Source organism: Triturus cristatus, chromosome 2_2, assembly GCF_964204655.1.
Source record: "Triturus cristatus chromosome 2_2, aTriCri1.1, whole genome shotgun sequence".
Classification (NCBI taxonomy): domain Eukaryota; kingdom Metazoa; phylum Chordata; class Amphibia; order Caudata; family Salamandridae; genus Triturus; species Triturus cristatus.
In genome coordinates this window covers 826,046,705-826,070,091 of record NC_140582.1, presented here as the reverse complement: position 1 = coordinate 826,070,091, position 23,387 = coordinate 826,046,705, and the positions used below count along the sequence as shown (strand labels likewise).

The window sequence follows — 23,387 nt, the reverse complement described above, 5'->3', positions numbered from 1 at the left end:
CATTTTAAACAGATAGGGTACCATCGTTCAATGACATTCATTAAGGCCTGCCAGGATTCACTGTTAACATCGAAGGTGTCAATAAAGCATTTTAAATCATTATATAAATGATTATTTAAACATGAACATTGTTGATAAATCAGTATCAATTTAATTCAACACATATATGAGTCTTTTGTCTACTTTTAACATTCTTCATCTGCCGCTTTAGTGCCAACCACCAGGGCTCACAGCACTCCACAGCCTTTATGCACAGACACAAGGTTTAGGGAGCGCTGGCAAGCATGAAAGGCCTCTACTTGGGTCATGGCTATAACCCCCTTAAAGACTTTGGTGACTTTCTTGGTGCATCGTCTGTGGGTTGTGGAGGCTGCTGGGGTACTTCTGTCAGTCCCCTCAAACACTCTACTGAACTGTTGGTGATTCCCCGCCCATCCTGGGGTACCACAAAAAGCATTTCCCAAGGCCTTTTGTGTTATAGCATGAGCCCTTGCGCTGCATTGCCTTTTCTTTTAAATGCAGCCTCTTGCAGCAGTTTCCACGTTTTGGAACTGGAAGCCTGTGCCCTCTTGGGCACCTAGCTCCTGTCTTGAGTGGTTCTGGCTCCATTCTTGTGCCTCACTTCCAGGGGGGATGTCCACGATGCGTTCCATCTACCTCCCCCCTAGATATGGACACAGGTCTACCATCCATGGAGAGCAATGGTGCTTTTTCTTGACTCCTGCTGTAATTACAAGATGAAGTCCCTTCTTTCACTGGGGGATGGGATTCCCAGGTCTATATGTCACCTCAGGGTAGGGGCCTTATGCACCCCATCTCCCAATTAAAATGAAATATTAGAGGTTGTGCCAAACCACAGGAGCTTGGTCCTCTCCGGGGGCATTTTTCAAAAATACAGCTCAGTTTTGTAGCATGGTCTCTGCAGAGGACCATGCCTCTCATGCAGTTTTGACCAACCTCATACGGACGAATTTGAAGAGGGGGGTATTTGTTGCACTCCTGGGGATCAGCTCTCACCCACAGGAGACTTTACTTCTGGCTTCCTGACATATTTTTTTTTTATTATTTCAACTCAGAACGTTCAATACGTAAGACTTGATAAACAAAGTATGTTTATGAAAAGCAGAAAACATCATTATTGATATACTAATATATTACAACATAAAATATCTAGGGAGCAGAATATTCCTGAAACAGACATAAATAAATGCATACTTGGGGCATCCCTGTCCAGTATATAAATGAAAAGAGAGAAAAAACGTTAAAACAATTAATCAGCATTATAATGTGTCAGGCCCAAGCTACGACTCACCCAGATTTTATCCAATTTTCAGCGTGAAAAAGGGCCTCCTAATGTTTGCAAGGGCCCGCTCTAACTCATATATTTGTCTCAGAAGAAACCACCATTCAGTTGCTTTAGGAGGGGCATCAGAAATCCAAACACGGGCCATTCATAACCAGGCACAAACTATCTTTCTTGACACTAGGCACTTGATACCACCATCACATTTATATTTAACACCCATCAAAATCTCTTTAGCGGATAAGAACATGTGCAGGCCACGACAAGAAGACATTCACTTAATTACATCAAAAGAATACTGCTGTAGGGCAGGACATGTGACAAACATATGAGCCATGCCTGCCGACTGCTGCCTATATTTTGGGCACCTAGTTATATTCCCGAAAGCACTGGGACCCCGTTTAGAGATTATTTCTGGCTTGTGGTATAAAAGACAGATAGTCTTGAATGGTTGAGGCTTCCGGTTAATAGAATAGACTGATCTGTCAAAAATCTCCAATGCCCTCTGTATACCTGTGACATAAGCACCTGTTTGAAGTTGCCAACTCCATTTTGAAGCCAGTTGCAGATTATCAGTTACATGCTGACAAAGAGCCTGATATACTAAACTTATCATTGGTTTCCTACCTACTTTATAAAGAAACACCATTAAATCAGTATCTTCAAGATTCATCGTATAATTGCAACGTGTCAAGAAATATTCTCTCATTTAAATATTTAAAGAAAAAGTGATGTGGAAGCACATAGCTAGCCTGTAATCCAGAAAAAGAGCAAAACCATCCACGTCATACACCTGCCGGAGGGTCTGAACCCCATATAGAGCCCAGGCCCTTCCTTTTGGATCATGAAACACTAACGGGAAGGCTGGATTGTCCCATAGCAGCGTTTCTTTATTTTAAAAAGAAATTAAATATTTATTATGTATTTCCTGCCAGATATGAATAGTATCCTTCATGACCTTAAAACATACCCTCTTATAGTAGTTTGGATGCCACAACTGGTAAAAAAAAGCCTATAGTCTAAACCTAGTGCTTGTTAATAAAGGAAATCTACTTGATCAGAGTTGTCTGGGACTAATAAACTACACAAATGCCCCAAAGACGCAGCCCGAAAATACAACTTAAAATCGGGAAGTTGAAGCCTCCCTTGTTTATATGGGAGATTCATAAGTCGGATTGCTCATCTCGCTATCCTGTAGAACCATATAAAATGTAGGCCTGGGCGGTAAATTTCGTTTTGCTTGCGGAATTTGCGATATTTTGACATTTTTGCGTTCTGCGGAGAGCGTGAAAATGTTAAATCTTTCGCAACCTGCCGCAAAAGGGAAGTATTTTTCTTGTTCGCACTTTAAAAATGCATTCTCGCGCGCGCGTCGCGACTTACCGGGTCCCTGCGTTCGCCGGCGAGTTTTCCTGTCCGTTCGTGCGCGCCACAATATGTTGGATTGTTGGTAGCCAGTCGCGCTATCCCGCGAGTGTTTGCGATCGCGAATATGTCATTGCGATCGCGAACAGGAAATAAGCATCGCGAGCAAGATGGCCGCGCCCATTAGCAACCGCATGGGCAAGTTGGAGATATATTTCCCCGCGAGCACGCAAAAACACATCGCGAACGGGCGGGAAAAGCAATCTGCGCATCTTCGCGAACATTTTGCATGCTCGCAGAGATTTTGCTCAATTTCGCGATAATTTGCGAAAGTGAATTTCGCTAATTCCGCTCACCCTTAATAAAATGTCTAATGGCTCCTTCCTGGCGCCTAAAAAAGAGTCCAAAACTAGTTCATGGATGGCTCAAAAAAGAAAAAGAAATTTTAGAAGGATGATCATTTTAAAAATATTGCATTGCTCAATTATAGTAAGTGGTAGTTTATTTCATGACTTCATTTTGGCAATGACTAATATCAGCGGAGGCTTATAGTTGAATTTAATTATTTCCCCCACCTCAGGTACAGTTTACCACCGAGGTATACAGCAATCGACTACCACTGGGGCATCTGGCATAAAATTCATACGGACCTGTGCTTTAGAGTTATTTAACTTGAGTACCTCCCTGAGTATATCACCCTAGCATGTGGGGTCTTATATAATGCCTGTAGTATTTGTATGAATGTCACTGACACCGAAAGCACACAGCGTAGCCCACATACAATCACAGGGCACGCGATCAAAGGCCTTCTCTGCATCTAATAGGATCATGGAGACTGCTGTGTTAGTGTGACTCGTAGTGTCCCCTCCTGATTCAAATCCATGCTGTTGTTCAGAGACTAACATAGGAACGAAAGGAGCAAGTCTCATCGGTAGGACCTTAACAAACCATTTAGCGGCTGAGTTGATCAAGGAGATAGGTGAGTATGACCCGATGTCTTCTGATGGCTTGTCTTTCTTCAAAAATACCATCGTGTTGGTTACTTTCAAGGAGTCGGGGATTTCACCACCGTCATGGATATGCTGTGCGAGCCTTAAGAATTCCCTAACTAGTACATCCTTAAATACCTTTTTTTTTTATAACTCTGTTTATTCGTTTTTTGGTAAAGTATACACAAGTTACAGAGACCGGCATGTCCTCGGTTCATACAAACTGTACCGGCATTTCTATCCATATGTACATTTGTGGCAGCACGCCTCAGTACATCCCTTAACAACTCTGCAGGAAGAGGAATCCACCAACCAACCCCCAGCGCCCACCCGGACATTCAAATCCACACCGTCCCTCCCAGGGCCCCAATCTGTGCAGAGAAATAAACAGGCTTTGTGTCCCATCATCACATTTCCTATGTCGTACTATCACTTGCCAGTATCGGGTAGCAATTCACCCCCACCCCGCCTCCGCTTTCCAGCTTCATGTGGTCATTAACTCCTCGTGTCAGTGCTCCCCCCTCCCCCCCCCCCCTCTAGCAACGTCCCGCTCGCTCTCCGGTCTCGATCCCCCCGGCGGACACTCCAGCAAATAGCAGGTCAAGGGAGCCCAAATATTCCGCGGCCTGGAAGCAATGGGCAGCAGCTCCGAATATAGGGCCAACTGCTCTTGACACACTACCAAGTCAGCTATCCAATCCTTGAACTTCGGGGCCCTTCCCCTACCCCACCTGCAGGCCACCCGTCGTTTCGCCATGAGGAGCGCCAGTGCAACATATTTTCGGTGCGTCGCCTGTATCGTTTTGACATACCACAACAATGCCATCACCGGCGTGGGCTCAATTTGTGTGCGTCGTACGGGAAAGAGCGTCAAACACCTGCCGCCAGTATTCATACACCCCCTGAACACTCCCACGCCAGGTGCAAAAAGTCCGCCTCGGGCACTCCTCACCGGTCGCATATATCCGAGTCTCTCAATTTAAATCTAAGCATCTTCACTGGTGTGTAGTACAATCTATGTAGGTATTTATAGTGTATCATGCGGAGTCTACTACTGGCCGCCACCCTCTCAGTCAAAATTCCCACTGCTCACCGGAGAGCGTCATTCCAAGCTCTTCATCCCAGCGCACCCGGGAGGCTGGATCAATCAGCTCCTTCTGCGTATGCACCCTTCTATAAATGAGCGAGACTAATCTTGTAGCTGTCGTGCATTTGAGCAGTGCCTGCAGCGGAGCCAGCGCCTCAGGCTCCTCTGGAAAATTCGGGGTGGCTTTACGCATCCCCTGCCGTAGTCTAAGATACAGGAAGGCGTCCAGCGCCGTCTGCTGCTGGCCCCGAAGCAGCTGCTCCACTGTGCAGAAACGCCCCTCTCTGTACAGGTCGCCCCACGTCACAATCTGCGCCTGTTTTTTGAACTGATGGAATACGGCCTCCTGTAGCAACGGCATGTTAGGGTAGTACGCCAGCGACAGTGAGGCCGCATACGTCATGGGGGCACCCAGTATGCGTCCAATCCGGTTCCAGGCGCTTATTGTACATGTTACTGTAGTCGGGCTCTTATCTCTCGGCGCTACCTGCTCAAATATCGCCCCTTCTATTGGTATCGGCTGAGCCAGCCAGTGCTCCGCCGCTACTTGTGGCATATATCTAGGCTGCACTATCCAGTACCAAGCGTAATGGGCCTGCGCACTATAGTAGTATAACTCAAAATCAGGGACTCCAAAGCCCCCCTTCGAATATGGTCTGGTGAGAATGTCCCTCTGGAGCCGCGGCTGTCGGCCCCCCCAGACCAATCGCGTTAGTTCTGAATGAAGCGTCGCGAAGAAGTGTCGCCCCGGATAAAATGGGATGTTAAGGAATAAATATAGCAACTGGGGAAGGATCACCATTTTGATCAGGGACACTCGTCCTGCCATCGACAGAGGCAATGCAATCCAACAAGTCACATTTTCCTCAATGCGTACTATCAAAGTGCCATAGTTCAAGCGCATGAGCTCGTCCTTGTCCCTTATTACCTTTACTCCTAGATATCGCACCTCTTCGTCGCACCATTCTAGCGGATAGTCTGGCTCAAACCTCGTGGTCGCCTGCGTCAGCGGGAAGATACCTGATTTGCCCCAGTTATGTGGATTCCTGACAGCTTTCCAAAGATAATAAATTCCCTCAGGATAGGATTCAGATTCTCTTGCGGATCCCGGATGTACAGTGTGATGTCATCCGCGTACATGGATATGAGGATTTGCCGCAAATTACACCTCAGTGCTTTATCGTTGTGGCGTTGCCTCAATTTCGCCGCCAGCGGCTCCATCGCTATTGCAAAGAGCAACGGAGAAAGTGGACACCCCTGCCGAGTGCCTCTCGTGATAACCAGTGGCCCAGTCGTTCGTCCATTTATCAATATCTTAGCCTCTGGTTTTGTATATAACAATCTAATCCATGACAGGAAAAGGGGAGGGAAGCCCATCCTCAGCATTACGCCAAAGACGTAGTTCCACTCTACCGAATCAAACGACTTAGTGGCATCTAAGAAGATCGCAGCTAGGGGCAGCTCCGGCGCAACATTATTGAGCACCGTAAACAGCGTATGCAGGTTATGGGATGTGGCCCTTCCCGGGACAAATCCCGATTGATCCAGGAGTATTAAGTTTTCGAGCAGGAGGTTTAGGCGGGCAGCAGTCAGTTTCGCCAGTATTTTGGCGTCGCAATTCAGGAGGGACAGCGGTCTATAAGAGTCACACACCCTCGGCGACTTTCCTGGTTTCAACAGTGAAACCATCAGTGCCTCCCTCATAGAGGCCGGTAGGTAACCAACCTCCAGCGACTCTTCGTACACTTCACGCAGCACCGGGGCCATAATATCTATATATGTTTTGTAGAATTCAATTGGAATACCATCCGTCCCAGCAGCTTTCCCCGACTGTATGCTCATGATAGCCTCCCGCACTTCATCTAGGTCAAATGGGGCGCATAAGAACTCGCGCTGTCGATCGCTGAGCCATCCTAACGCTACATCGTCCAAAAAATCTTCCAACTTCAACTCATCTCGCCTCGTGGAGGTATATAGGTGTTCATAATGCCTCATGAATGCAGTCAGTATACCATCCGAGTCCCGGAGGACTACACCCTCCTGTTCCTCTATCTCTAGTATATAATTGGCATACCGAGGTTTCTGAACCAGGGCCGCCAACACCTTCCCGGGCCTGTCTCCCTCACCGTAGCTTCTGGCCCTCCAGTATTTACCCCAAAAGTTCACCTCCCTTTTCGCCGTGCTCATGTAGTCCGTGAGGGCATCTCTAAACCTTATCTGGCGTCAGCAGACGGCCGCAGTGCCAGCTCCGCCTCAATTTTTTTCAGCTCCCCTTCCAATGTTTGCAGTGAGCGGACTCTGTCTCGTAGCACCCCGAACCCCTTAGCTATGCAAAACCCCCGAATTGTTACCTTGAAGGCCTCCCATATAATTTCCACACTTTACATCGAGCCCTTATTGCGGGCAAATAAGTCATATACCTCCTCCAGCAACTCCTCCTGGAATACAGTGTCGAGCAGCATTGCCGCATTCATCTGCCAGCCGCCCTTCGGCACCTCCAGGTCTGATGACACCAGTGTGAGCCTAACCGGAGCATGGTCTGAGTAAGTGCGGGCTAAGTGCTGCACTTGAACTATCGCTGGCCCCAGACCCCTACACACCAACCAATAGTCCAGTCTCGCCCAGGAAGCCGCCCGTGCCGTGAAGTGAGTCCCCTCCCTAGTGTCTGGGTGGGTGTGCCTCCAGGCATCCACCAACTGATATTCCGCGATGGTGTCCCTGAGTACTCCAGCGGCTTTAGTATAATGATGCGGGCCGGGTGTGATCTGTCGCACCTCGGGCTATGCGTAGCATTAAAGTCTCCACCCCAGATAATATGTTGGGAGCCCACCTCCAATATCCTAGCCCACAGCGTGGAAAAGAAAAGCGGGTCATCGACATTAGGCCCATAACAGCAGGCCAGTGTAACAGACACCGAGCCCAACTGTCCCCACATAAGACAATATCTACCTTGCGCGTCTTCCGATGCTCCTCCAAAGGAGAAAGGGACCTGCTTTTTTATTAGTATCACCGTCCCGCGCGCATAGGAGGAGTAGGAAGAGAACACCCTGTGGGCAGCCCACTTGCACCCGAAGCGATTGTTTCCCTGAGGGGAGAAGTGCGTTTCCTGTAGCATAGCAATGTGTGTGTGGTGTCTGCCTAGGTAGGCTAACAATTGTCTCTTTTTCCTTGCATCTCCCATCCCACGTACATTCCAGGTAAGGATATTCAGTTTGTTTACATCCCTCTCATCCATGATCTATTGTTTCGAACGTAACCTGGCGCGCCACCCTAGCGGGGCCACACAATCTATGTCGTGCCCAACATCCCAGCACAGTAGCCAAGTACAAGGCCTTCATGCCTAAGTTCTCCAACCGGTCACCTGGCGTGTTACCAATAGCATCCTCCCTGATGTGCAACATTTGTAAACCAACAAACAACCCGTAAGCCCCCACCCCCTCCCACTGAAGCAACCCCAACATGCCAGCAAAATCACCCCTCCCAGTACCCCCCCACCCCAACTTAGACATATACAGCACCCTCACCCCCACATGGGGATGCAGCGCTTCGCCCGTGTGTAATACCCGCTGAGGGCTTCTACTAGGTGGACCCACAGCAACCTTCCGTCCCACTAGCCCGATCCAGTCCCCACAGGCAAGGACTAGAGGACCAGAGGTCGCCCGATGAAGACAATAAGCTGCTCAGCTCGGCGGGGCGTACCCCCATCACTTCGCCAGCAGGCCAATCCTCTCCTGCGTGTTATAGCATATACAGTCCCCGGGTCTTAGGTAGTCCACTGGAGCCTCCTTCTTCCTGGTCAGTCCTCACCCTCTGCGTCCCCTTTCGCTTCTACTGATCGCGACGACACCCCTGCACCTCCACCACGAGTCACCGCTCTCACTTGCTTCAGGAAGTCCTCCACTTGATTCGGCTTAGTGAAGAAATGTTGCTTGCCTTGGTGCGTCACCCTCAATCACGCCGGATAGAGCAGCGCATAATCTATTTGCGCTTTACGCAGTTTTGCTTTCACATCTAGAAACTTACGCCTTTCCTCTTGGACCATTGGGGTGAAGTCCGGATAAATCGAGAAGGTGTTTCCATCATACACCATAGTTTGTTTCTTTCTGGCTGCCCGAAGCACCACGTCACGGTCCCTGTAATTCAGCAGTCTCGCAATTATTGGGCGCGGGTTAGCGCCCGGCTGTGGTCGGGGCCCCAACGACCTGTGGGCACGCTCCACTATAAATTGGCTAGACAGTTCCTCTGCTCCGACGGTGGACAGCAGCATCTTTTCAACGTATACCTCCAGCCTCCCAACATTGGTGGACTCCGTTATTCCCATAACGCGTATGTTATTGCGTTGACTGCGTGCTTCCAAATCCTCATTCTTTGCAGCTATCACCCTTAATAGGTTATCCATCCTAGCTAGCTGCATATTGTGTCTGGACATCGCATCCTCAGTTTCCAATATGCGCCTTTCTGCCTCCTGAATCCGCTCCTCATGACCTTCCAGCTTGTGGACCAGCGCGTCCCTTCTGGTAGACATGTGGTCCACCCTCTCCACTACAGTGGCAAACCCCTGACGTATCTCTTGTAGTATGTTCTGGGTGTCTGCTGTCCCACCTACAGCTCCATCCTGGGATTCACTGCGCCCCTCCTGATGTTGGCCACTTTGCTGAGACTGCGCCCCGCGGCGCGCTCCCTCGAAATGTAGCTTCGACTGTTTTGCCTCTGGCGTGCCCATGGTGTCTCCGCTGTCGTGGTCCCCGGCCCAGGCGCCTCCACCGCTCTTGCTGCCAAGTACTGCTACCGGCCCCTATCGCCTCTCGCCTCCTCCGCCGTGTCCGACAGTCCACGTCTGCCCTCGCCGGACCCTCCAATTCTGTCCTCAAGGGGGGGGATCACTGCTTCTCACTGCCCCCCACCGACGAAAAACATTCACCAGAGGCAAACTCTGGCAGCCGCTTACTCCTCACCCCAGCATACACAGGGGGCAGCAGCTGTCTTGCCCCCACTATGGTTCAACACATGTGTCACAGCGTCTCCCCGGTGACTCTCTTATGGTGCCCGCACACTAATCTCCTCTCCGCATTCCTCCACCACCAGTCTAGCAGCCTTCGTGGCAATCTCCGCTACAATCTCAGTGCGTCCACCGGCAGCTCTCGGCGCTATCAGGCTCCAGCATTCAATCTCCTTTGGGGCGATTATACCTGCCACAAGGTGGGGGCACTCATTAAAACCTTTGATCTGACCTGTGGTCAGAGGCGTAGCGCCACGACACCCCTACCTGCTGCCTCCACCGATGCCTTCAACGCCGCAGCGGGGGCGCAGTCCTCGCCCCGTGTCGGCCGTTGCGCTCTCTCGTCTCCCAGGGAAACTCCCGGCCGCTCTTCCAGAGTGGGCCCGCCTGCACCCCGGACAATCAGCTCGGCAGAGTCACAGTGCTGTGCGAGCACCAGGAGCACCAGCGCTCAACTCCCGTGGGTGCACAAGCCTGCCAGGCGCTTCTGCCTCCCCGGTCGGGGTCGTCGCTGCCTCCACGCAGCTTCGGTGCTTGCGGCCTGTTTCCTCATGGGAGGCCTCGGGCTCAGGTACTGCCCCTGTCCGCCGTCCCTCTCTCCTGCGCTCCACAGCAGCTTCCTGGTGGGGCTTCGGCGCCTCGTATCTCCGGTTCCCCAGGCACGATTCGCCCCAAACCTTCAGCGAGTCTCCGTAAGGGCTTCCTGTCACCAGCGATGCGGGTATTTAGGTCCTCCGCTGTCTTGAGCAGGATAAAGGAAGGATAATTACATCGGGCTGCGGGAGCCTCACGAAAGTGCGGCCATTCCGCTAGTGCGCCACCTAGCGCCCCTAGTACATCCTTAAATACCTTATAAAACTCTAAGGGAAGAGCATCCTGCCCTGCCGCTTTTCCTGAGGAGAGAGCTACCAAGGCCACCTCCACCTCACCCATAAACAACTAAGCTTTTAACTCACGTGCCTGAACATTCCCCAAGTGGGGCAGCCTACACTTCTGTATGTATGTCATAATTAGGGGTGGGCGAAATTTGCGAAATTCACTTTCGCAAATTATCGCGAAAATGTTAAAAATCTCCGCAAACAGGCGGAAATATCGCGAAGATGCGGAAGTTTTTTTACCGCCCGTTCGCGGTATTTTTTGCGTGGTTGCGGCTCGCCAACTTACCCATGCGGTTGCTCGTGGGCACGGCCATCTTGTTTTCACTTGTCTTGCGGTGCATGATCGCGAGAAGAAAGACGTGATCGCGCGACGAATGACGTTACTGCGGGCGCGAGACAGCACAAATGGCTACCAACAATCCAACATCTCGTGGAGAACGCGACCGGATCGGGAAAACTTGTCGCGAACACAGGGGATTCAGGCAACGTGATCGCGCGCACGCGAGAATGTATTATTTTACAGCGCGAGCAAGCAAAAAATTCCGGTAAATGCGGATTGCGGAAATTTTGACATTTTCGCGCTCACCTCGGAACGCGAAAATGTCGAATTATCACAATTTCCACGAGCGGAACGGAATTTTAGCCCAGGCCTAGTCATAATCTCTGACCGGCAGTCTACATAAGGCTGAAAGTAGAGATCCTAATAAAACAGGGAAAATTGCTCTGTAATGGAATTGGGGTTCGTATGGGAATTACCGTCCATACCTTTGATACATTATATTGTACATTTAGACTGCCTTTCCGAGATTGGGTGAGCTAAAACTCACCTACCCTGTCACCATAATCATATTGTTGTGCTTTATTCTTGGGATACTTAGCTGCGATCTGCTCTTTTAGTACTCGCCCTGACACAGACCGTTTTTTAGTTAGTTGTTAAAAGATAACCTGTTCATCAGTGCCACCTTGAACAATTTCCTGGGCATGAGAAATTTCAAGCTGTAGAATTTATTGCCCAGTTGATGCACAGCATCCAGAACAGCTCGATTTTCTTTAATGATATACTGTAGTGTGAGAGCACAAATATATGCTCCAGCAACAAAAGTTAACTTTAGAGGCCACAAATGTAAGCTTTCAAGGCTTCCTGACCTCTAAAGTTAACTTTTGTTGCTGGAACTTGTTTTTCTACTCCAGCCATTGGACCTGTTCTTATGCTCTAGGCTCCTGATGGTCTCTCCTGTTTTGGGGGGCATCATCCACAGTTCCCTCCCAACAGCTAACAAGCAGAACACCAAATCTGCAGCTCTTCCCAAGTCCCATAGCCTCATGGATAATTGCAGGTTACCTGTGTGTCAGCAGAATCAGTGCTTACTACACAGATGTTGTAGGGGAACTCTCCAGAATCGCCCAGCAGATCTATTTCCCCTATTGTTCATCAGGGGACATAAGGGGACCAAAATCAATGGGCCTGGAGAAATCCATTCAAGTCCTGGATCCCAGTTGGGGACACAGTCCTTCAGTCCTTCAACTAATTGGGGTCAGGTACCTTCTCCTTCTAGCTGGGCACTCTGTCACTGTAATACCTCCTAGGTCCAGTGAGGTAGCTTCCATTTCTTACTTGTGGAGTTGTTATTAAGTAGAGGTGGACACCTTTGGCCAATCCGAGGATGTCACATCAACACTCCACTCATGTCCCTACCCTCCTGCACAGCATTCTTGGACTTTTTTGAAAGATGGCAATTTGAAGTGGTCTTTGAAAAGACAATTTTTAGAAACTCTATTCCCACCACAATGACACAGCTGTCAGATCCATTCCCATCAAAACCCCAAAGAAGACTCCCTTTCGTGTTTTACTCCAGAGGTCTGGCCAGGTCAGGTGCCCTTTAAACAGTTAATTAAAACATGCAGATTTCCTCCTCACCCCTTCCCAAGCACTGTTCAATGGCTCTATTGTGTTGGGAGGTCTCTGATCAACCTGTTTTCCAGCAGAGTAATGACCTTAGCCCCATAGGGTGGACAAAGCCCTGGAATCTGATTATGTCTGAGTCAGGAAAATATGATAATTTTTCAAGTGCAATAAAGAATACAGTTTTCACAGAAGTGACAGTTCATCTGGACATGGGGTAACGCTCTATCCCAAAATTGATACCTGACCAGTATCTCTATGCCTAAGTATAATGAAAGTTTGAGAAGAGACAGATTTCTCCCTTAAGTTATAAGTTATAATTCAGAGACCGTACATCCTTTCAGTAATCACTACAGATGTACACGATTTATTCCAACTCACATTATAAGGCATGCACCAGGCCAGCACGAATATATCACGTTACTCTGCTAACCATCACTCCACATACTGTCATCACAAAATTTTTATAACACAAATTCTATCACCCCGCATTTTATAATAACGCAAACTTTTACCACGACTATACTTTTACCACGCATGCCATTACAAAGTAAAGGCATGCGTGGTAAAGGTATACTCCTAGTAAAAGTTTTGCAGGTAAGTGAGAGTACACTAACACTAAACTACACTACACAAACACTACCCTACACTCCACTAACACTACCCTAAACCCTAAAACACAACCCTACGCTACACAAACACTACCCTAAACTACACCTACACCACAACCCTAAACCCTAAAACACTACCCTAAACCCTAAAACACTACCCTACACTACACATACACTACACTAACACTACCCTAAATCCTAAAACACTACCCTACACTACACAAACACAACCCTACACTACACATACACTACCCTAACCCCTAAAAAACTTAACACCCACCCCATTCCCATTCCCCCCTACCTCTCTCTCCTCATTGTTTTTCTTACCTTCTGCTTCCTGCATCACGTCGTCTTTCTGTGAGGGGCGGTGCACGTCGATGTGAGGAAACGGAAAAGCCTGTTTCCTCACAACGACGTGCATTGCCGCCCAAAATCTTTTTTGTTTTACTCCGCATGTGCATTTACCATACATACCTTTACAACGATTTGCGCTTTAACCCCTTCAGTGCCCGCCCCTTTCCCCGCCCTGTGCCGGCCGTTGTATTAGCGGGCGGGGTTTATGACGAGCTGGTCTCGTCATGGGCACAGCGTGACCGCGGCCCATGACGAGACCAGCTCGTCACGGGCATTGAAGAGGTTAAAGGCATGCGTTTTAAAAGCACATGCGGAGTAAAAAAATGCAGAGTGATGGTATGCGGGGTAAGTGCACTTGTGGAGAAAATGTATGCGGGGTCAAAGTCCGCGTTGTAAAAATAGCGTTCTAAACGATATTTACTGTCCAGCACTAATCCTTGAATGTTCCCTTCTGCAACAGACTACCCATGCACTGATACCAGGCTGAAATAGAATGTAGTCTCACATGCTCATCTCACTTGTAACCAGCTAAGGATATCTTACACATTCTCTATCTTTGAAGGCAGAGGCTGGAGGGTAGCACCCTCAGTCCATTTCCACAGAATTTACTGTGAGTGAGAATCAGTTGGTGACATCTGCAGTAAAAGTCCAAAACCAGGAGGTCATAATGTGGAAAATCTAAGGGGATTAAACGGTTGGATTCCATTTCCTACAGATGAAGTAGAATGAATAGACCTTTGCTAATCTTACCCTTGATTCTATATATTGTTACTCAATTTACTCTTTGGAGATCTTCATGCCACACAAAATCAGGTACATGCTATTGACACTATCATCTCTTCGAAATTAAAATATCTTTTAACGATGACGGCTGAGTAGTCCATCATGTAATTTATCAAATAAAATGTTTAAAACAATATCAATCCATCATGTATTTTATACAGTAAAATGTGTAAAACAGCATTTTATATTTTGCTTGATTTACAATTTATCTTAACAGTTGCTCCACCGTATGACCTGCATTACTTTTTTTTACCCTACAACAATGGTCAAATAACCAAATTTAATATAAATTCACAAACTATGCCAAATTATTAAAATATGTTTGTATTATCATTAATTTTCTTCAGTTTCAGAATACAAATATAGACATATTTTATTTCACCAGAATATCTCATGCCCTGTCTTCTAAAATAGCAAGAGAGCTCATGTAATGCCAATGCCCAATATTTTTTGAGATCCCACAGCACAGTAGGGGAGTCATTATGACCACTGACATGGACTCATGGTGCCAAAATGCAACACTCACTAACATATGGATGTCATATATGGCTACCCTATTAATTATTGCACTGATGGATCTGTCTTCTTGGCATGAATTTGTAGGACTGAGCAAAGGGAATGCCCATTAATATCATCAGGCTTGAACAGAATTTGGTGTCAAAGATCAGTTCAGATGATCCTAACCTGGTATCATTTACTCTGTTGTTCATTTTATGATACTCATGCTGGATAGACTGGAAAGGAATGCATTAATCTGAAGGAGGGTTTGTATTGTGAACATTTAGTTTTTTTGAAAATTACTACAAATATTTGATGATGTTTTGCTGTTTGCATCCACTGGAGACAATGTAGTTATGTTTGCTACTAAGACGTAAATTAGAAAATAGTTTATACAAGATGATTTAAAACATACAGAATGAAGAACATTTTACTTCATCTAATAAAGGCTTGATTTCTTTTCAAACACTATCAATTGTAAGATATTTAAGCAAAGGAGATTTGGTCATGCTTGAACATTGATGTTGTAGGAAAATGATTTGAAGGAGAATCACAAAAGAAAGACGTTTGTGATTTCTTTCCTAATGCTCTGAAATATTTGATGCTGGTTATGTCTCATTGGGAGAACCTGGCTGCCCTGTGGCCTAGGGAATTGTCATTGGATCTCTATTATAAAAATAACAAGGACTTAATCATATTGAGTGTTTTTATGAATCCTGATATCTACCGATTTTCAAGGCTGCATTCTCTTCTATAGTTGGATGTGTATTTACTAAAGGTTCATACAAAGCAGAGTAGCAAGCAGAGTTGCTGTGCTGCATTGTATGAATGGAAGAGATTTGAACAGTGCCATATCTACTAAGATATGTCACCCTTCAGCTCTCTGTCTGCGCTGGAGCACTTGTAACTGCATAGCACCAATTCAGACACTGTTGAGTCATGCTACCAGGGTGCCTGCATTACAAACAGCATTGTTTTGTACAGGAGGGGACACCTTCCTGCACAAAAACAATTATAAAAGGCAATTTCCTTAGTATATGAGTGGTGCATAATACATCACAAAAAAACAGATGTAACAAGTAGAAAAAAACATATTTCTCATTGTTACACCTTTCTGTGGTTGGCTCACCATTTTCACACAATCCCAGATTTACTATCATTAGTAAATCTGGGATTGCATCAAATTCCATGGGTGGATGCATGGGAATGCCCATGTTTCCCCCATGGAATGTCTACCACAATGACATGTAATGCAACACAGTCCATGCCACTGCGTTGCTTTACATTTCTTTTCAAATCACACAAGACAATGCAAATAGCCCCTTGAATGTCTTTATAAATCCCATTTAAAGGTGTGCTTTGTCTTGCAACAACACGCATCATGCAAGGACAGCGCAAGTCCTTAATAAATGAAGGCCTGAAATTTTATGATCTATGAGCCTATTTTCCATGATTTTGCAATGAGTGTGATTAATACTGGCATATTACTAAATTTCAAGGCTAAACCAGGAATACTCCTAACTTGCTCCTTACTCATTAAATTCAGCAGTATGCAGCAATTTAGGACTAAACCTAAGCAAAACAATTTTTGAATTGGAACCAATGTATGTAACCCAAATTGAGTTTGATGCTCAACGTGGTTTGTTGCAACTATAAACATTGTCTTTTTACTGTTACTTAAAGAAATATACTATTTTGTTTTGTAGTAAGATTAGGGTTTTGCCCCCTGGGCTTTTTTATTGAGACCAAGCAAGCAAGCAAGCTCGCAGCCAGCACCCTACTCCCAGGCAGACCTCACACTTTGCTGTGCCAGTCTCTTTTCCCCTTTGGGTGACCTGTCTGAGGTCACCCAAAGGGGGCGCAGCCATCACAAAGTGCCAACTTACCCCGTCCAAAGGAGCCCAGGGTCCCTATTATTACTACTTAATCCACCCTGGACACAATTAGTGCGTACAAGAGTAATGTGGGGAACATGCCACCTAACGGGCATACTCAAACCCCTGGGAGGGACCCCAAAGCATGGTGTGAACATCCTCTTTTGGAATGTAGCACGACTAGCCAGTAAATTGGTATATGATGACTGAGTGTGGTATATACGTATGCATGATATTGCCCTATTTCAGAAGACCTGATTTTCCAAGGAAGTGCTCCTGGAGAGTTCCTACTCCATCCCTGCAGCCTGTTTGAGTGCTGGGCGGACCAAGGCGGGCCTACCCTGCTGGGTGAAAATCATCTTGGACTGTAAAGTCACTCCAATCGACTTGGATAGTCCTTCAATCTAAGCCCTTCTAACCACATGGCCCAATGTTTTGTGAATCGTTTCAATAACTTTTATGATGGCTATTTTGAGGCAGTCCATATCACCAACCTTAAAGTGCTGTCTGAATTTGTGTAGGGTCTTGAGGACACCTTAGCTCCCTGCCTGCATAATGGTTATAATGTCATTTTTGGGGTTATTTTAATGTGAAACTGGGATCTACACAAGTGGAGCATTCACAAACTATGTTCAATAGCCTTTCTATCGGGAAGTGATAGGCAACCCAGAGAGATAGGGGGAACCCTTTACCAACTCAATAAACTACACAATCTCATTAATGTAAGTGAAGTCTATGACACCCTTTCCCCAACCAAGGCAACTGTTGAGAGGGGGCAGTGTTAAACTGATTGATTTTGCTAATCAGGAGCTTGAAGTTTGGGTTTTGAGTGCCGCACTAGATTAAAGTCCTCATCGGGACCATAACCCCCTGTGTGTGGAACTATGCATCCCCTAAAACAACCTACCACTGGTTCCTGCTTGTCATAAGACTCCCAATTGTTTACAGGCCGTGCCTTTCCATTTTTTAGAACTAGGTCTAGTGATGAGCGGCCTACTGACTAGACCCATCAGAACAACACACTAGTCCCTCTTTGTCTCACTGTCTGGGAGGCATGCACAAAGGCCAACTGTCACTCTATTCACAGTCCTGTGGCCAAAGATACAGGCCCCAAATGTTTAGGACAAAAAAATGCACATTTTCCATAAGCAGTGTTTTCAAAATTTGACTTTACCATTACAGAGGATTTTAAATTATAATTCTTTTGTGACCAAAGATGACATCTCTGCCTGTTTCCAACCAAATGTTAGCACCTATTAAAGGTAATAAGGTAATCCAATGTTATCCTACGGGAGATGTAGGCCTCACTGTAATGAAAACTGAATTTGGGAGTTTTTCAACTACCAGGATGTATAAAACTTAAACGTGCATCCCCAACTTTTTAAATACACTGGACCCTGTTCTATGGGCTATGTAGGCCCTTTCTTAGGGGTATCTTATTTGTATCAAAAAGGAATTTTAGGCCTGGCAAAAGGTTAATTTTGCCAGGTCGAATTGGCAGTTTAAAACTGCATACAGGCTGCAATGGCAGGCCTGAAACAAGTTTAAAAACGCTATTTAATTGGGTGGCACAATAAGTGCTGCAGGTCCCGAAATGGCAGCCGCAACATTTTCTCTCTTGCTACGGCCTGCCAATCAGATTGCTTCAGCACTGCATATGTGTTTCTCCAGATCTGTGGCATTGGCTAATCAGAAATAATTGTTTTGGATTTTGGAACTGCAGCGAGAGCAATATTTAACTTTTAAACCATCTATGCCCACTCTGGACACCTTTTTTAAATGCTATTTCTGGAAAACTACTGAATGGATTAAAGTTGTAGCTTTATACTAAATTTGGTGTACTTTCAACCAGCTTATTTTCTCTCTAAGAGACAGGAACATTTTTTATGAAAAATACTATAGGAACCCACTCCTTTCTGCTGGGCCCTTGCTTGCTGTCAAACATCCCATAAAGGAGCCATAGTGGATAAACTTTTTTGTCGCACGTTTTCTGCAGATTCATCAAACGGTACCAAAATATTAGGAAAAAAAAATCTTTCCTACAAAATATGTGAATTACCGCAGGAGCAACCTTAGACCAAGGAAAGACAAGAGTTGTTCCCAGAAACTCAAAAAATCTTGAGTGTTAAATCACGGGCCAGTATTAGATTTGGCAGAACCTTGGCATGTTTATCTTACCCTTAGTATATGGCATTTAATGCAAATCCATCAATGGGTCAGAGTTTTAGGGCAGCAAAAGGTGAGCAGCAAAAGGTGACCATTTGGTAATAATTTGTTAATAATTTGCTAAACTGTTGCACACTGCCAAACTAAGCTACACTCAACCTTTAAATATAGAGAGCACAAATTACCCAAGGGTCCGGGCCTATGGTCTGGCCTGGTATTTTAGCTGTGCACCCAATTTTAGCAGGTTTGCCAACTAAACTTTAGTACTACAGACTTGAAATAGACAATAAGAGCTAAAGTCCAATGGGAGTTCTTATCTTTTTAGTGTAGGTTTACTGACATTCTGCAAATCTGGGTTTGAGACTTGCCTGCACTCTAAATGTCAAGCTATATTTAACTTTTAACCCTTTCAAGCCCAATAACAACTTATTGTAATGCTAATTACTTGAAAACTACTGAACAGATTTACTCCAAACCAAGCATCCTGAGTGAAGTTTTAGTTGTATGAGAAGTTTGCTATAGTTTTCATCAAGGTTTCTTTCTGTTGTGATTCATTGGAAATTTAAAAGGGGAAAAGCTGCTTTTTCCCATCATTTAACTGTACCACCTAGACATGCCTGCATAAAACTCAAAATATCAAAAGTTAGCTAAACATGGTTTTTGCCAAGTTGTGTGCAGATCTGTAAAACGGTGCCAAAGCTAATAGGAAATTCATTATTTTTTGACCACTCCCTTTTTGAACTTTTCCCCCGTCTCAGATCTGCATGAAACGTGAGATTCATGCACTAGGCTTAACATACCAAGGGCCAGATGCATCAAAGGGTTTTGCCCATTCTGTGTCTATGGGAAAATGTGTTCATGCATATGGCCAAGAGCCTGTCAGATTTCATGCAGATTCCTAACAGATCACCAAGGTTATTAGCAGATTAAATCATGTTTGCCCCTTCCATTCAATTGCGTCTCCTTTGATACACCTGCACAAAACGTGCCAAAGGCAAAGATAAATAAACATGCTAAATATCTGCAAAATGTTCCGTGGATTTTCTGCATTATCTCATAGTTACTAGAAATGGGTATGTTTTTCAGCCCCTTATTAAAAGTATCTCCGTGATAAATCTACACAAATTAAAAAATATAAAGAGCAAGCTAAACTTGCTAAGCAACTGCAAATTCATCTAACAACGCTAAACTTATGGGTAACTGAAAAATACAACTTTCCAACTGTCAAGATATCGCTGAAATGCAACCATTTCATGCCCAGCCTGTGCATTGCTTTAAATTCTAATTTCTTGAAAACCACTATTCAAATTTAACCAACATAAGTACAATTTTTAAGTAAAGTTCTCACTTTCGGGCAAATTTGATGTAGTTCCATGCAGCCATGTTTTCTGCATCAAAAAGCAAATAACCCCTTGGGAATTAAAATGGAAAATCACAATTTTGGGCCCCCCTTTTTCTTGCCCCTTCACCCCCATAGATGTGTGCAAATTGTATATGCACACAAGCACAAACACACACACACACACACACGCATGCACACACACACACACGCACACAGATATATTTCATTTTATCACATTAACCTAGCAAGCCAGCTGAAACTGCCTCTAAGCCAGAGACAAATAAAGGCTGCATTCGATTTGGTGCATGGTTACCTTAAATGATCATGGTCTTCAGTTCTCATCACCCTATTACTACATATGAACTATAGGAACGGCCATAGAAATAGAAGATGTAGTGCATGCTCGTTGCTCACAAACTTGCCCACAAATAGTTACCATTATTGTGCAAATGTCTTTTAAACAAACTGGTCTGGTAATTGGTGCAATATTTATTGCTCCTCTGCTGGTCAGAATTTATAAGGTTCTATAAACACCACCCAATTATGAGTTTTCCCCAGCACGTGGAATACAATGCGCATTTTGGGGCTTCCTACATCAAAATCCGCGTGTCCTCATATTTATTGGGACTTTCCCCTTGATTTATTTTGCTTAATTTTGCCAGCCAAGATTTATTTTATTTTTTATGAGTGGTTACAAGAAATATGGGAATTTAACAGCCAACTCGTAATGAGGGCCGAAGTTAAACGGCATGTGAGCACTATCCGGTGTGTCTACTCAGTTCTCAGCTTCCAGTTTGCATTGTGGGACCCTCAGTTACACCAATTATTTTGAACACAACATTCAAAATGCAGCAATAGCTTTTAATATTTTCTTTTATTTTAGCGCTATTTGCAAATTTTATCAGCACAAATATTACATATGAAACCACCCACTAAACTTAAAATTTTGTTTAAAAATGCCCAGTGCTTTTGCTTTTCTCTGGTGACCATATTAGAACATGTGGAGTCATGGTGTGCCAGAGCCTTGAAATCATTGATGTCTATAAGTTGTATTAACATTTAGTGTTCAGGGCACAAAACGTTGTTATTTTCCATAAACCATGACAAAATAAATGATATGTGGCTGTCCATTGCTGATTTAAAGGAATGCAGCAAAGTCTTGGTTGTTTGTCTGTGCACTCAAGCAAAGAATCATCAAAAGGTCATAGCATGCCTAGAAGAAATATTCCTTCTCGTTGAACCAAATGAGTGTGGACTTAAATATTCCCCTAGTGCTAAAATCTTCCAGCAGTGTTACTCACACAGACTATTTCTCCAGGCCTAATGTACATGACAGTGCATCGCTGCAGCATATAAATGTGCTACTCTGTTTATTGCAGGCATATTGAGTACTATAAAATGCATCTAACATGAATAGTGTCTGCTATAATTATAAGCAGACAATGGTTTGATGTTGCAAGTGCAGTGACAAATCTCAACTAGCCAATAGTGCTGCCTTTTCTGTTCTTCAAAGCCCTGGTTCCCAGTTCGCCTTTAGTTATACAACTATTCTTTTCCGCAAACAAAAAATCCCTGTTCTTGATTTGAGAGAACAGAGGGGCATATCAGCAACGAGGCGATATAAAATTATCGCCACTATTGCGTCTGTTTTCGGGCGAAAACCTTGCATTAGTACCCAGATTCTTAACACCCAGCTTTGCATCTCTAATGAGATGCAAAGTGGGCATTCCTGACCTGACATGATCGGAGAAATGTCGCTAAGGGACATTTCTCCTATCATCAAGCCCACGCTATGAAGCATAGCGGCAAGAAAAGTAGCGATAACCCCTGTTATCGCTACTTTCCTTACGCCTGCTTCAGGACTGACTTAGCCATGATATCCTATGGAAGGTGGATATCATGGCTAAGTATGTGAGGCCCTATCATCAAGCTAACGCCAAACTTTGTGAGATTATTGCTGGGTTTCCAGCGGTAATCTCACGTTTGGCAGTTAGATCTAGGATTTTTATCTCTTTTGAGATGGGCATTGCTAATAGCACACTATCTCAGCGATAAAAATCCACGTTAGCCGGAGATAATTATCCTAGCACTAAGTGCGCTTAGCGATAATTATCGCCGGTTGTTGCTGATATGCCCCTAAGTAATTTCGAATAAGAACATGCATAATTAGAAAGCTGAGGCAAAATTAGTTGCATATTATTAGTAGAAAACAACATTTTTTTAAATAGTTCTTAGGTTACAAATTAGAGATGATAACATAGAGACAATTGTAAATCATGATGACTGGAATGCTGATTAAAGGAACAATAGAATAGAATACTCGGACAACACTCGCACATACCTGGGCAGTACGTGGACCTGTTGGACGGCGTTTGGATCGCCATTGCCTTTGCCTCTGACCTCACGCCTCGCGGAACCCGCTCCGCGGGTCCCGCTTCGCCAAGGGGCGCCTGGAACTTGGGAGCTGCCGTTGTTGGGACAGACCAGGGCTAAGGGCTGTGAGGGCTGCGAGCAGGAGGGGCTGGACTCAGTTTCCCAAGAGTCACAGCTCAGCTCCGCCCGCAACACCTGGGCCGCTCTCCCTCATCGCCACGCCCTCAGCTGACCAGTGAAAGCTGCCGGATTCCTCCCTCTACGTGGGACAACACTCGCACATACCTGGGCAGTACGTGGACCTGCTGGACGGTGTTTGGATCGCCATTGCCTTTGCCTCTGACCTCACGCCTCGCGGAACCCGCTCCGCGGGTCCCGCTTCGCCAAGGGGCGCCTGGAACTTGGGAGCTGCCGTTGTTGGGACAGACCAGGGCTAAGGGCTGTGAGGGCTGCGAGCAGGAGGGGCTGGACTCAGTTTCCCAAGAGTCACAGCTCAGCTCCGCCCGCAACACCTGGGCCGCTCTCCCTCATCGCCACGCCCTTACCCATTACCCAATTATATCCTAGGCCATAAGTAAGAGCACGAACACCGCTGCGCGGGAGCGCGCGGGAGCAGCCCGGGACAAGGGCGGGACCGTCTTTGGCCGTCAGTGGCCGAAGGAGGCTGGGCTGGGCCCACTCTCTTGATCCCCCTGTGTGTTACAATTAAGGCAATGCCTTCGCCCCCACCACGGGAAACCCCCTCAAGGGATGGCGCCTCCAGCTCTGGGACGTTGGATAATTACTTTAAACCCACTAAAGGAGAAGCGGACAAGGAAAGCTCGCTTGAGAACCGTAGGGTGGAGCGCAGGCGCTCCATTGA

General features: G+C 45.8%; 1 protein-coding gene across 1 annotated transcript in view; it reads right to left on the bottom strand.

Annotated features, from left to right (window-relative positions):
* The window catches only part of LOC146862838 (gamma-aminobutyric acid receptor subunit gamma-1-like), a 644,159-nt gene that overhangs the window by 509,246 nt on the left and 111,526 nt on the right, over positions 1-23,387 (bottom strand). The gene's annotated exons all lie outside the window — the stretch shown is intronic.